This window comes from Aythya ferina (assembly GCF_964211825.1).
Source record: "Aythya ferina genome assembly, chromosome: 1".
Lineage (NCBI taxonomy): Eukaryota > Metazoa > Chordata > Aves > Anseriformes > Anatidae > Aythya > Aythya ferina.
Genome location: NC_140296.1, coordinates 130,178,490 through 130,191,750, shown reverse-complemented (window position 1 = coordinate 130,191,750; position 13,261 = coordinate 130,178,490). Strand labels below are relative to the sequence as shown.

Below are 13,261 nucleotides of genomic sequence, written 5' to 3'. Positions count from 1 at the left end.
GAATGGTAAAACAGTGTGAAGATGAAGATGTAGATCCAAAACTTGTCATTCTGGGTGCCTCGGGAGTGCATGAAAAAGTGGCTACTGGAAGACGCTTTTTTCACAGACTAGTTTCTGAATGTCGTTCAGAGAGAAAGAGAAGGAATTAGAGATGGAGATAAATTCTTGCTGCCATGTTCATCCTTTATTTATTTATTGCTGAAAGCAGGGCAGCAGTATTAGAGGGAGAAAATCATGAGAGTGGGAAAGAGCAAAACCTTTCCTTCTCTTTTTGCTCCATCTCCCTCCACTTCTGTCCTTTCCTCTCTTTTTAAGCAGTACAGAGAAACATCTCCCAGTGCAGACCTTTAGCACAGAATCACTAATGTGGGAGAAAGAAAAGTTTATTGTATCATCATACTGAACCAGTACAGGACTGAGCCTGTCTATTGCATAGTGCCTTTGCCAGGGAAATTTTAAATTACTCAAGTCATGGGGGCTTCTACCCTTCCTCTGACATTACATTTTGGATGTACTAAGTTATTTTTATTTGTTGTCCTTACCATTACATCCACGTTTCATGTAGATCTTTGTCTCCATTGTCATAAACCAATAATGCAGTAAAATCTCTACATGGTTTTAGGACTGAAACCAGAATTATGTCAAGTAAGTCTAATCGAAACCTGAATAAAATTATTCCCAGCAGGAAATGAAATACACAAAATTATACTGATGCACAGCAGTGCAAAAGGCTATTTGTACTTGGGCACCCCATCCTTACAGTATGATTTGCATTTATTTTACTGGGTGCCCTTTTTGGGGGAGGCTTACAACATTCCACATAAATTATGAGAAGCATTAAGGTGAACGCTCCAAAACCTTGCTATTTTCCTTTCTTTTGTCATTTTACAAATCTCCTTAAACTCAGGTTCAGAGAAGTTCTTAGCTATGTTGAGATGCAATAGATGTCTAATACAAACTAGGCTAAACACCCGGTTCCCATGATTTTCAGTGCAAGTAATCTTTCTCCTGGCCGGCTTCTTTCTATAAATCAGACTAAACATTTATTTGCACTTTTAGGTATGTATGCAAATATTCTATTAAGTAACTTGGGAGCATAAACAGCAATAGGTTTTGGGCAGATGCATTTGAAAATGCTAGTTACCGACAGGTAAAAATAGACAAGCAGGCAAATTGGTAAAGATCAAAGTATAGATATGAAATAGTATTAGCTGAATAATTTCCTTCCTATAATCAAGGCTGGTTCTACCAAAACTGTTCTCAAAATTAGCATTGTAAAAGTGGAAGATTTTGTACTCTGATTGTATTAGGCAAGGACCATGTTTCTTTGTATTTCTTATGTGACATAGTACAAACAAGATTTTCACCCTTGATGGAGCTCAGAAACAGTCGTGTTACTACTGTTCCTGTCATTGTGGTTACTGCTACGTCTTCCCACCAATCTCTGAGGAGGCGCTCCTATATGAGCTCTTCTGAGGCTCCTGTTTTGCACCAGAAGACTGTAGCAATATATAGCCTATAGAATGTAGATTTGCATGACAAGATGATGGGGAAAAAAAATCAAATCCCTAATAAGATCACTTACAGAGCTTCAGTACAGCAGAAAACAGTGATTTCAAAACAAAACTTCAATTAAGGATAAAAATAATTGTGCAAATAATACTGTATTTGCATGGGAAATATGCAAAATATCATCATGCAATTCTTAATCAACCAGAGAGCTGTCAGACATACAAAAATAAGTTAATTCTGCTGTTAATATTGCTGCACATTATAAATATTAATTGAATGCCATTCAACATTACTTTCATTGTTGTTTAGCGACTGTTTTAGCTCTCCCTCCCACCTTTCAAATTGTCAAATAATTGGCTTTCTTCAGCTTGTGTCTGTTCTCATAAAGTGGATTAATGTGGAAAAGAAAGAAAACTTCACATAAAACAATAGAAAGGACCAAATAATTGTGTTTCTAAACACTCTGCAAGATTGCCCTTTTTACCTAAGTCTGATAAACCATGAAGCTAAGTTTTGGACTGATGGCCAACCTCAGTCTGGCTTTAGGCATCCTTCTGCACTGAGAACAGTACATGCCATCCTGTGCACCTACAAGGGTATCATGGACGCTCTGACCAAAATTCATGAAATGCCTGAGGAAAGCTGACAGACTGCCTGTGGGAGAAGCTGTCTGGTTTTCTCATTAGCAAGAGCTAAAGAGTCTGTATCAGGACCTTTCATGTGGTAAAAAGAACTCATTAATTGCTTAATTCTGTAGTCACTATTTATGTCATTATTTATTAATATTCTAGTTTCTGACACTGGGGCAAATTCTACTCTTAGTTAAATTAGTAACTTAATAGCAAATTTTAAAAGTGGCTTGATTACACTATTGTTCTTTTGGATTTCTTTCAATTAAAACCAAACCCCTGCCCATTATGGGGCTTCTTCCCAATTATCTCAAGTGTAAGTTTCCCTTTTCATCTATATACAACATTACATAGCACTATTGTAGTGCAAATTCCTGCACAAGTATTAGTGAATTTGTATTGAAATAAAATGTGAGGTTGGTAAATACAAACCCATTTTACAGGCATGAAGGAGAATGTACCTAGACAGTAACTTCACGTACTAGAGGGCAAAGTCAGTGCAGTACCTGGGAAAGAAACCAGAATACCAGCCCTTGCTGTAACCACACAACACATTGTCTTCATGACTGAACTTTGTTAGATCCTGAACAGTCACATAAGACATCCTTGCACAGACGTAAGCAGCATCTCTGTTATTTCAGGGACATGCAAAATATGTTTCTGGTTATGTATGTTTTTAAGCTATTGAGAAATCCAGTCATCACTTTGAAAAGTGGGTTCCATTTGTCCAGCAGTTCAATCAGTGATTCCTAGACTTCTAAACACCTAATCCAAAGCACGAAAAAAGACTGGACATAATAAGAAAAACTTCTTGCAAGCCAGTTAGTGTCAGGTGTTGCAAGAGTTGGTCTCCTGTCTTCACCCCAGCTAACATGTAGATAACATGCTTTAGCTAAACACATGTTATAGAGCACCATGCAGGAGTAACTAGATGAAAACATGGTTGTGTTTCTGGTGATCTTACTGCTCCTTATCCTTTTCAGCATTTTGAAGAGATTTTGCCTTCACTGTATGCATCTGAGAATGGAGGGCCCTGATACATGCAGTGTTCATGTTTGTTCACCATACATGTACATCACCCCATACGTCAGTCCCAGCCTGCTGATTTTCTTGCAGGTTGGGATGAGATTTCATAGTGGGACCAGCTGCTTTGTTAGGAGGACAGTAAACCCCAGCACAATCTTTTACATGATTGTCAAGGCTCAGCACAGTAACAGCCTCTGCAGCATTAAAAATGATCATTTTACATACTTCTTTAAGACAGTGCAGACCAAGATATGTTTAAAACACATAACGGTATTTCTTAAATGTAGTAATGTGTGCATCTACTTGGCATTCACTGTGTAGTGTGCACAGTGCCTGCAACAAATGAATGGCTATGTGACCAGTGTGTCTGTCAGTAACAACATGAGGACTTTGTCTCTTTCTATTTGGAAATACATAAAACCGAGAACAGGAAAACTGTGGTTAAGGCAACAAAAATAAACACCTCAGAAGTCACATAGTTCTCATCGTAAGTTCTGCCGGAGCACAAAGCTACTTTATTTTCTATATTTATTTTCTAATATTTTCTATTATTTGGCTTGTACTCCCTACATTAACATATAAGGGTGTGCAAATGGCGGAGGCAACTTCAGCTGCCAGTGTAGCCACCACTGTATCTGACCACTGGCCGACCAGAGCATGCCTGGCATGGAGACTGTTACCCATGCTTTGCAGCTCTTCAGTAAGGCGCAGAGGTCAGGGTGAACTGGTGTGTGCCTGGGCAGCAGGGGGCTTCTTCTTGAGGAGTCCTGGAAAACCCTGATTTGGGAGATGTGTAGGGATGAGGCTGGGGAGGGGATGTCTGAGTTACTGCTGATTAACTGCAGTAAACAGCACTGAGAAATATTTGGGTGATAAAGATCCCAGGAAGAAGATTAGGAAAGCTGCCAATAATGTAGAGATCCCACAAAGCAGTGTGGATACTGGGGTAAAAAGTCCTTTTCTAACATCCTTCATTTTCTAAGGGCTTCTATACTTACAGAAATGCAGCATAGGTATTATTTGTCCCTTCTTGTCTTTCAGGAAAGATATCAAATGCATATGAAAGGCATAACAAAAAAGTGAATGAGTGAATAAATAAATAAATAAAACAAGATGCCTTCAAGGCACAAATTATCTTCTGTGGAAAACAGATTTCCTTTAGATTGGAGGTACTAGCACTTCTTTTTTGCTTTTGTTTGCTCCACTGCCCATAGCATGAACCTCTCCAGATGAGCTGGTCTAGAGCCGAGCACACAGGAGATGGCGCTTATCCCAGCCAGGCCCGGCAGGGCTTGCAAAATGCCTCTTCGCTTTCTGAGGCAGCTTGGGTGGGAATGGCTGGCGGCGAGGATCCCAAGACCTGGTACTGCAGCCTGCCCTTGTAAAGCATCAGGGCGTGCCATGTGCCTTTGCCTCGTCCCTGTTCTCAGATGCCAAATATGCTGAGCGCTGGACTGAGGTCCATAATTGGAATCACAAAACAAGAAATTTAAGGTCCAGGAACCAGCTCAGAATGTTTTTCTTTGTGAAGATACATCGTTTATCTCCATTGCTGGTGGCAGGGGAGGGGTGGAAAGCCATCGTGGAATTGGCATAAAGTGACATGAAGCAATAAATAAAACCCGTGTCGATGTACTGAGAAACTCTATTCTCCCAACTCCCAGTTAAGGACAATGAAATTTTATTTTGCTTGCTGTAGCTCTTTTTATTTCTCCCCATCACACACTTTTTAGCGATATTTGCAAAAACTTTGAAACAATATTGCTACAAATACATATTTAAGATTTGATTACTCATTCTCATCCACTATCATGTGCCAGACATGCAGCCTACTCTAACAGATTACTGTTCTTAAAGTTGTTACAGGAAGGTTAAATAAAATGTTACTTTTATGACACTGAATATCTTTATGATGTTTTAGCTAAATCATAGGCTGTTTGGTGATGCCACAGATGTTCCAGGTATTAAAATCAAACTGGCAAAATGTCATCAGTCCTTTACTCAAGCTATCGAGTCTCTGATCTTTTAAGCACCTATAATTTGTCGCACTGTACCTCAGGATCCCATCCCTGCCACACCTCCTTCTGTACATTTAATGACACAAAGCAGAGTCTAAGCATCTCCAAGCTGCTGCAGTAGTAAGATCGAAGTCTGAACTGAAGCCACTATAAATCTTGATTTTCCAAGCTCCTGTGACTGTGGTTATTAACCATCCCCTTTCAGTAGCTCTGTTAACTGATTTATTCTGCTTTTGAAGTCTTGGAAAGTGGTAGGTTCCATCCAAAAGCATTAGCTAAGGGTAATTTGTGTGTGTGTATATATATATACATATAATAACACATATATATATATCTAATGTATATATAACATGCATATAGTCTGTGGAAAAATAATTAAAAATGAAAGATGTGGCTTCTAAAGCAAAAGCAGTATCATGAAAAGAATGACATGCTGCAATCTTTATGTGAGAACAAGAACACTCAAGAAGAGAAGTTCAAAATCTTGGTTTTGCATCAAATTTATTCTTTATAATACAATTGGAACTGGACAGAGATGTTGAATTGGACACTTTGACATGCTCTTGATGAAATTTTCATATATAAATTAAAAGAAAAACAAACGGAAATGTTTGCATATTTTTATACTACTTGCTACCTGCTCCAGTTCTTTCTGTTAGAAAATATAGATTCATGTTTAGTTGACACACTCAAAGTTAAAATAGGATTTCCTTTGAAATTATATAGTCAAGAAATTACAATGCAAATGCTTTAAGGAGTTTTGGGCCTCAACAAGTTTTGCAGAGTAATTCAAGTATGAAGAAAACTAACTTATTTTAAACATTTTGAAATCTTGATTTTTTTTTTCAGTATTGTAATCTATTTTTCAACACATTTGAAACGTTTCAAGAGATGAAAGCATCTCATTTTTAAATCATTCACATACATATGCCTTCTTTTTTTCTTTTCCAGGACTGAAAGGAAAGCCTGGGCTAAAGTTGGCCAGTTACTTAAAAAGCCATGTTAGGAAGGTACCAATGAAAAAAAGGATTTCAGAATGTTTTGATATACGCTATTTTGAGACTATGAGAACAGCAGAAGATTTGTCTGTGTAAGTATAGACTCTAAAGGCATTTGCACCCACTTTCAGCCCCCTTCCTTTGATTTATTGGTGTGAAATGGTCCCAGTATGGTTTAAAAACAAGTCCAAAGTACTTACTCACTGGCCTTAACATGTGTTGTGCTGCATTCATATATTCGTGATTGACTCATAGTACATAGTTGTGTTAGCCAAATAATGTAGAAGCATACTTGAAGTAAAACATTGAAACAAGTCACTTAGAGAAACATTTTCTACCTGCTGCATGGAAGTTACACCCAAGTCTCTCATTAATGTTAATGCCAGTTGTGCAGCTAACACTTCACATGGCATCCTGTAAATCTGCTTTTAAGACTCCAGAAAAGAAAATGATGCCTCACTTTTATAGGACTCCTGCCAAATTTAGAGCACTGAAGCAGAGCGAGGGCAATCATGCTTCATGTTTCAGAGTAGAAGAAAATTGCCTCGTGGCCTGGAGATGAGACTTTTTCCCCTAAGGTATTGCACTTTCAGCTGTGACATTATGGGTTTCTTTCTCTGAATTGCTAAGTACTGGAGTGCTGGGCACCATGAAAACCACCATGGGGAGCTGACAAAAGGGAAACCCACATCTTCTGAATATTTGAAAGCTGATGGTTAGCATGGAGAAATAACCCATGAAGTCTTTCACTGGCTGGGACCAGCTGTCCAGAGTCACCCAGCATCTTCCTCATTTATGGCCTTTCTGATGCAAGTTTGGCTAAGTCAGATCTTAGAGCCTTTGTTGAAGCTTTGTGTGTGCTTATAATCAGTTAATACATTTAACCAAATGCAAATTGTACTATGTAGACAAAGTACAGTTCCTATATAGTTGCTTATGTGTGCATGTCAGTATGCTACAGATACCTTCTTACTTGACAGTTGTCTCAGGACAATTCCTTGTTTTCAGATATATGTTTTATCTCCCAGAACAGGAAGAGTGATCAGACATGGACTGTCAGTTCTGAATTTTGCAAGTGCTCCTGTATGCGTCACAACACCGCTTATAATTTATTTTTGTGAGTGTACTAGCTTCCTTGAAAAAAATCTCAAAATTGATGTTACAACAACAAAATAATTTCTTATCAGAATACTGCATAAAACAGATGTACTTTTCTTTCACATTGTGTTTATACTCCATTAAACATTGACTGCATGGGAAGGGTATCATCAAAGGTGATGCTATGAGTGGGGATGGCAGCCCTCATCCAAACTTCATGACATCTGACTCAGAGTCTTGTTTTGCTCTTGCTGGAAGTGTGGGGATGTGCCAGCCCCATCACACAGGGGAAGCATGCTGTGCCTGCACTGCAGCCTTTAGTATGGGTAAGGCGGGCATCTCCACCTGCTAGAAAGTAATTAGGTGCTAATGATTGTAAGGATTTGGTTGCATGCTGCTGGAGGTGATCGCCTCTTCTCATCTAGTACATCTTCTCCTGTGAGTGCCCTATCTTGGAGATTAAATGGGTGGCCTTTCCTAAGTTTTCCAGCATGTGTCTGTGTATTTATATGAATAGTAGTCTAAGCTAAGTGTTAGCCTTGTATAACCATTTTGATTTTCTTTCTTGCATGCAGTAAATACAACCAGCATATCTCTGTACATATAGCAGACTTTAGTGATTAGGTTTTTACTATTTTCTATTTATATATATATATATTTGCTTTGACTTTGCTGTAGTAATCCATGTTTAAAATACCTAAAATGTTAGAACATCAACGTGAAGCTCCACAGTTTATGGGAGAGAACTTCTGGCTTTTCTGGTTTTATTTGTATTGCTTTCCCATTGAATTTCATGCCTAGAGACCTTGTGAGCTTATGTTCAATCTCACAGTTTTCCCAAACTAATTTTAAAAAAGAAAAACGTAAAGGGAAAAAAAAAATGTCATCTTCAGTTAACTTTGAAGTATGATTTGTGGCTTTTTCAGAAGGGGCAAATAACTGCCTCTCACAATAATGCAACAAAGATGCATATTCATAGCTTCCATTACAATGACAAAAAGGAGATGAGGTGAAGCAGTCGTCCTTTGTTACTAGCAAGCAAATTTTCTCAATTTTCAGCAACTCACACTGCATTATTAACTAGCAAAGATTTGCAAAGCCGCAGCTATAACAGATAATACTTTGTACTTAGAGCCTTTCATCCAAGACTATCAAAACACTTCAGAAAGGCAGGCTTTGTTACTCCCAGAACACAGATGAGGAAACCAAGGCACTCGATTTATGTGGCCTGATATTGAGTGTAATGTAAACTCAATCACAAATTGAAGAAACTTAGTGGGGTTTTTTTTGTTGTTGTTTTCTAGTCTACTTAGCTTATCTATGTTGTGCAACTATATTTACATACTGACACTACCATGCAGATTTAGGGCTTGCTGAATGTCTAATGTAGTATGTAATGAATAGGAAATTATCTGATGAATTATAAACTGTGGATACAATAATAAATGATAGTTAATTATGTGTAATAGATTTGATAATTTATTGCTACAGGATGTCAGCAATAAAAATCATTACAAAAAGCTAATCAACTTCATAATCTCAGAAAACAAACCATATTAGCTATTACCTTCCTTTCATGTTTTGTTATTAATTTTCTATTGTTATCTTACAGTAGAGCACAACATAAGCCACAAATCATTCTCTTCAATTAAAAAAAAGTCCTGTATTTCATCTAAGTACATGAGTATTAAATCACAGTGAAGAAACTGAATTTCAGTTATTCTCAGAATTAAAGAAAACATTGAAAAAAGGAAAATGGGATAAAGGATAGGGAGAAAAGCAGCAAGAAGCATCAGTAAGTGAGCAAAAACAAGTGGAAAAAAATGTGGTATTTTAGTGGCTTTACACTGGTGGGCAGCTAAGAACTGACAAGCTCTCCCACTCCCCCTCCTCAGAATGACAGAGGATAAAATAGAACGCAAAGAAAACAAACAAACAAAAAACAGCAACAACAACAACAAAACACTTGTGAGTTGAGGTAAGGACAGGGAGATCATTCACTAATTACCATCAGACTCAGTGTAAGGGAGATTAATATAATTTATTACCTATTAACTAAAGCAGTGAGAACTGAACTAAACTAAAAACACTTTTCCCCTCTTCTACCTCCTCTCCTCAAGCAGTTCAGAGGAATTGGGCTGTGCTCAGTCCATAATGCCGTGTCTCTGCCACTCCTTCATCTTCACTCTCTTCCCCTGCTCCGTCCTGCCCACAGGATGCCGCCTTTCCTGAACGGAGCCTGTGTGGGCAGCCCACAGGCAGCAGCTCTTCAAGAACTGCTCCAACATCAATCTCCACCACAGGGCCCATCCCTCAGGAGCAAAGTGCTCCAACATGAATCCCCCACGGGCAGCAGCTCCCCCAGGTCCCCTGCTCCTGCGTGGGCTCCTTTCCAGGGCTGCAACTCCAGCCTAGGGCCTGCTCCTGCGGGGGCTCTCCATGGGCCGCAGCCTCCTCCAGGCCACATCCACCTGCTCCACTGGGGGCTCCTCCATGGGCTGCAGCGTGGAGATCTGCTCCACGTGGGACTCATGTGCTGCAGGGGGACAGCCTGCTCCACAAGGGGCCTTTCCACAGGTTGCAGGGGAACTGCTCCTGCATGCCTGGAGCACCTCCTGCCCTCCTGCTGCACTGACCTGGGTGGCTGCAGGGCTTCTCTTACATTTTTGCACTCCTCACTCACAGCATTGCTCACTGTCTCAGCTCTGGCCAGCAGCAGGTCCCTTTTGGAGCCAGCTGGAGCTGTCTCTGATCAGATATGGGGCAGCTACTGGGCTCTGCAGGGGCCACCCCTGTAGCCCCACCACTACCAAAACCTTGCCACATAAATCCTGTACAGGTATGTAATATGTAGTATCATATAATGCACAAAACCAGCAGCTAGGTTTGCATTTTTACTTTGGTCTTTACTTTAAACTTCCTTGATCAAAATTATACTTACCTTAGGGGTCCCTTACATAATCAGGACGCTAGAAACTCATCTTTTTGTAAGTGAGAAATCAGGTCTAAAAACTCCACAAAATCTTTAGGTCTCTACAGTCAGCTGTCCAAAGCTGTCAGCCTAGTCATTAATTTGGGTCAATAGAGCAGTAGTCTTTCTTTCACCTCTGCAGCAGTAGACTTTTTGGTTAAACTTCCTTACCATCAGCTTAAGAAGGACCTTTTGTTCTTTTATTTTTTATACTGTCTGACAGCTTTTGAAACAGAGTTTAGCAAACGGGAGTTCAATTTATCTGTAATATATAGTTAATATGACTAGAAAAAGTCATATGAACTTCTCCAAAGAGATGCTATTTTATGCTAAATATCTCTGTTTGATCATAAACATTTGGAAATTAACTTATGGGAGATCTATGAATGAGACAGCAGCTAATAGTGTAGACCTGCCCTATATTGGCTTGAATCACCTGATTAAGTAGCTTTTTACTTTAGAGTGTTTCAAGTGAAAAATGTATTGGTTACAAAATTTGGACAGTTTTCCCATGTATGATAGAAATCCTATTAAAATTAATCAGTCCTTCCTTTTAAAACAGCCTGATAAAAATTTAAATCATGAAAATACTGGGCTACATTTAAACTATCGTTCAGTTAGCTCATTAATGAGATCAAAAGTTACCACTTTTTGTGACACTTGATCATTTGAAAGCATGTCAAGAACTTAAATCAAAGACCTTTCATATACAGTACATTTCTATGGATATAGTCATATTTGAGCTAAAGTGAATACCTTTTCTCTCAAACCAGTGCATTTATCCAGAAAATAAAATACTGAATTGAACAGGAACTAATTCTGCTTCCCAACACTGTAAGCACTTAGCACAATGAATGTATGACCCGAAAGTTGTACGCAGTTTAACACAGGCGTATCTGGAGTACAACTCCTAATCAGGTCTGGTTTTATAAAGAGATTGAAGTGCTCTTTCTCTTGTATAGTACGTTTACTGTAACTATCACAATACTCGTGCATAGAGGCCATCATTATAGGGATATTAGATAGTCTCACCATTTATGAGGAGCAATCAGAGGTGACTAATAAAAATCTTCCTAATCAAGTGGCGATAATAACTTTATACCTCATTGTCAAATACCTTCTATCTCTTATCAGTCTTCTATTTTGTTAGATCTCTGTGAAAATCTCACCCCATTCCCCATTTAAAATGCATTCATTACCATGGAAAAATTTCTACTTTGAAAAGTTTTGTCTTTGAAAAGTTCTTTATTTATTGATTAAGCAGCAGTTTAAATTCATCACTTAAAATGTGTAGAGGTGCCAAACTCTGACCCAGGTGAATACCAGTGTTGCACTGGTGCACACCTTTTAACAAAAGTCTAAAGCAGAGATTAACCTTTTAGCATGGAGTCATCAGTTTGTAGATTCTAGTGTTGGTGAAGTACCAGTTTGAGAGCTGTTTACATTGTTGCACCTGGGACTGGATTACTGGGGCCAACATGTGTTTCCTGGCTGCCAGGCCCCCACATGCTTGAGTAACCACTGTCCAGTCATATTGTTTGCTCTCGTGGGCCTTCAGTCTGCCTCCTAGTTCCCTCTACCTGGGTACTTACATAACCAGAATGGTCCCAAAAAGGAGGAAACAGAATCCCATGGATTTACCTGGCTCTTGTCCCTGTCCCCTTGGCCACAACAGGAGTATGAAGCACCTTCCCCAGGTCAGCGAGCTTCTGGGAGGTTTCTCCTGCCCAGTTCCACCATCAGGAGGACCCATGAGCAAAGCTGTAGGGGATGAGCAGCCTGGAGGGAGTCTCTCCATAGGCCAGAAGCTCTATCATGGAGCTCTTAAATTAACAAAAGAATGACTTAAAGACTAATAGCCTGGCCCAATATTTCTGATAATTTTTTACCATTTTCCATCATAAGTATGCAGTGAAGCATTGTTCATTGTCTGCAGGGCACCTAATTCTTCAAAGTAATGCAAAATACCATTTCTGGGGAGAATGACAGAGTACTTGACTAAACACAGCACATACAAAGAAACAGTTCACATTCTAATTTAAACCCCACCAAACTACAAAATTTGCCATCGTTTTGATGAGAACTCACTAAAATCATATGTTCACCTTGGTTTCCCTTTGGAGTACCTTATGAAAAACAAACTTTGCAGCTGACTCCTAAAATACAAGCGCGTACCAGAGCCATCTTGTTCAGTACATTTGTTTATCTTGGGTTCGGTTGATTTGTTGCAGAAATATGCTAGACCCTTAATCCCAGTAGGAAACTGAAACTGTGAGAAAGACAAAGTCTGGCTGACCCCCTACAAGAACAAGCAGCAAATCCTGCTGAGAAACAGCAGTAGCAAAAACAGAGGGTATTACCAGAGAGTTTTGTCTTGGAGGATGACAACTGTTTAAAAAATGCAATGACTGAAGGAGTAATTCTTCTACACCCTCCCACTTTGTCTGTATTAAGCATGTAACAAATGGTGAATTGAAATCTATACTGGTAATAGTGTCAATGAGGGATCAGGATTATACATGATACTTCCTCAATTTGTTATGCCTCATTAGCATTGTGGCTTATTGCAGAGAACGACACAGTTCCCAGGCATTCCCTCATGGCCTGTCCTGATGGATAATGGAAATAAAGAAAGGAAAGGCACGGGTGACACAGTGCTCTCACGACATTTATCAGGGGCATAGTTAGCTGGGTTAGGTATGCTTCGCATTCTCTGTCAGAGTCACATATTGATCTGAATTAATAGTCGTGCTTGGTTGGTACTTTGCCAAGGAGCACCCTGTGTGGAAGGGACTGTGGTGCTAATGAATACACAAGTTTATTCTCTGAAAAAATATTTATGCTGCCAAGAGAAAAAGCACCAAACATGGTTCTTTGCATCAGACACTCAAACTCCCCTCAGTTTAAGCTCTCCCCACTGAACCTGCTTTCACTGGAGGCAAAATTCCGTTGGCATGCAAATTAAATTGTTATATTTATGTTATCTGAGCCTAAGCTTTAAGAATAGGT

At 39.3% G+C, this 13,261-nt stretch overlaps 1 long non-coding RNA gene across 1 annotated transcript in view; it reads left to right on the top strand.

Annotated features, from left to right (window-relative positions):
• LOC311431651 overlaps positions 1 to 7,345 on the top strand; it is a 116,321-nt gene extending 108,976 nt beyond the window's left edge. Inside the window, exons 2-4 of the long non-coding RNA XR_014689569.1 lie at positions 6,137 to 6,275; positions 6,652 to 6,761; positions 7,212 to 7,345. This is a non-coding gene — a long non-coding RNA (uncharacterized lncRNA). The remainder of the gene's footprint in view (positions 1 to 6,136; positions 6,276 to 6,651; positions 6,762 to 7,211) is intronic.
• The last annotated feature ends 5,916 nt before the right edge of the window (positions 7,346 to 13,261 follow it).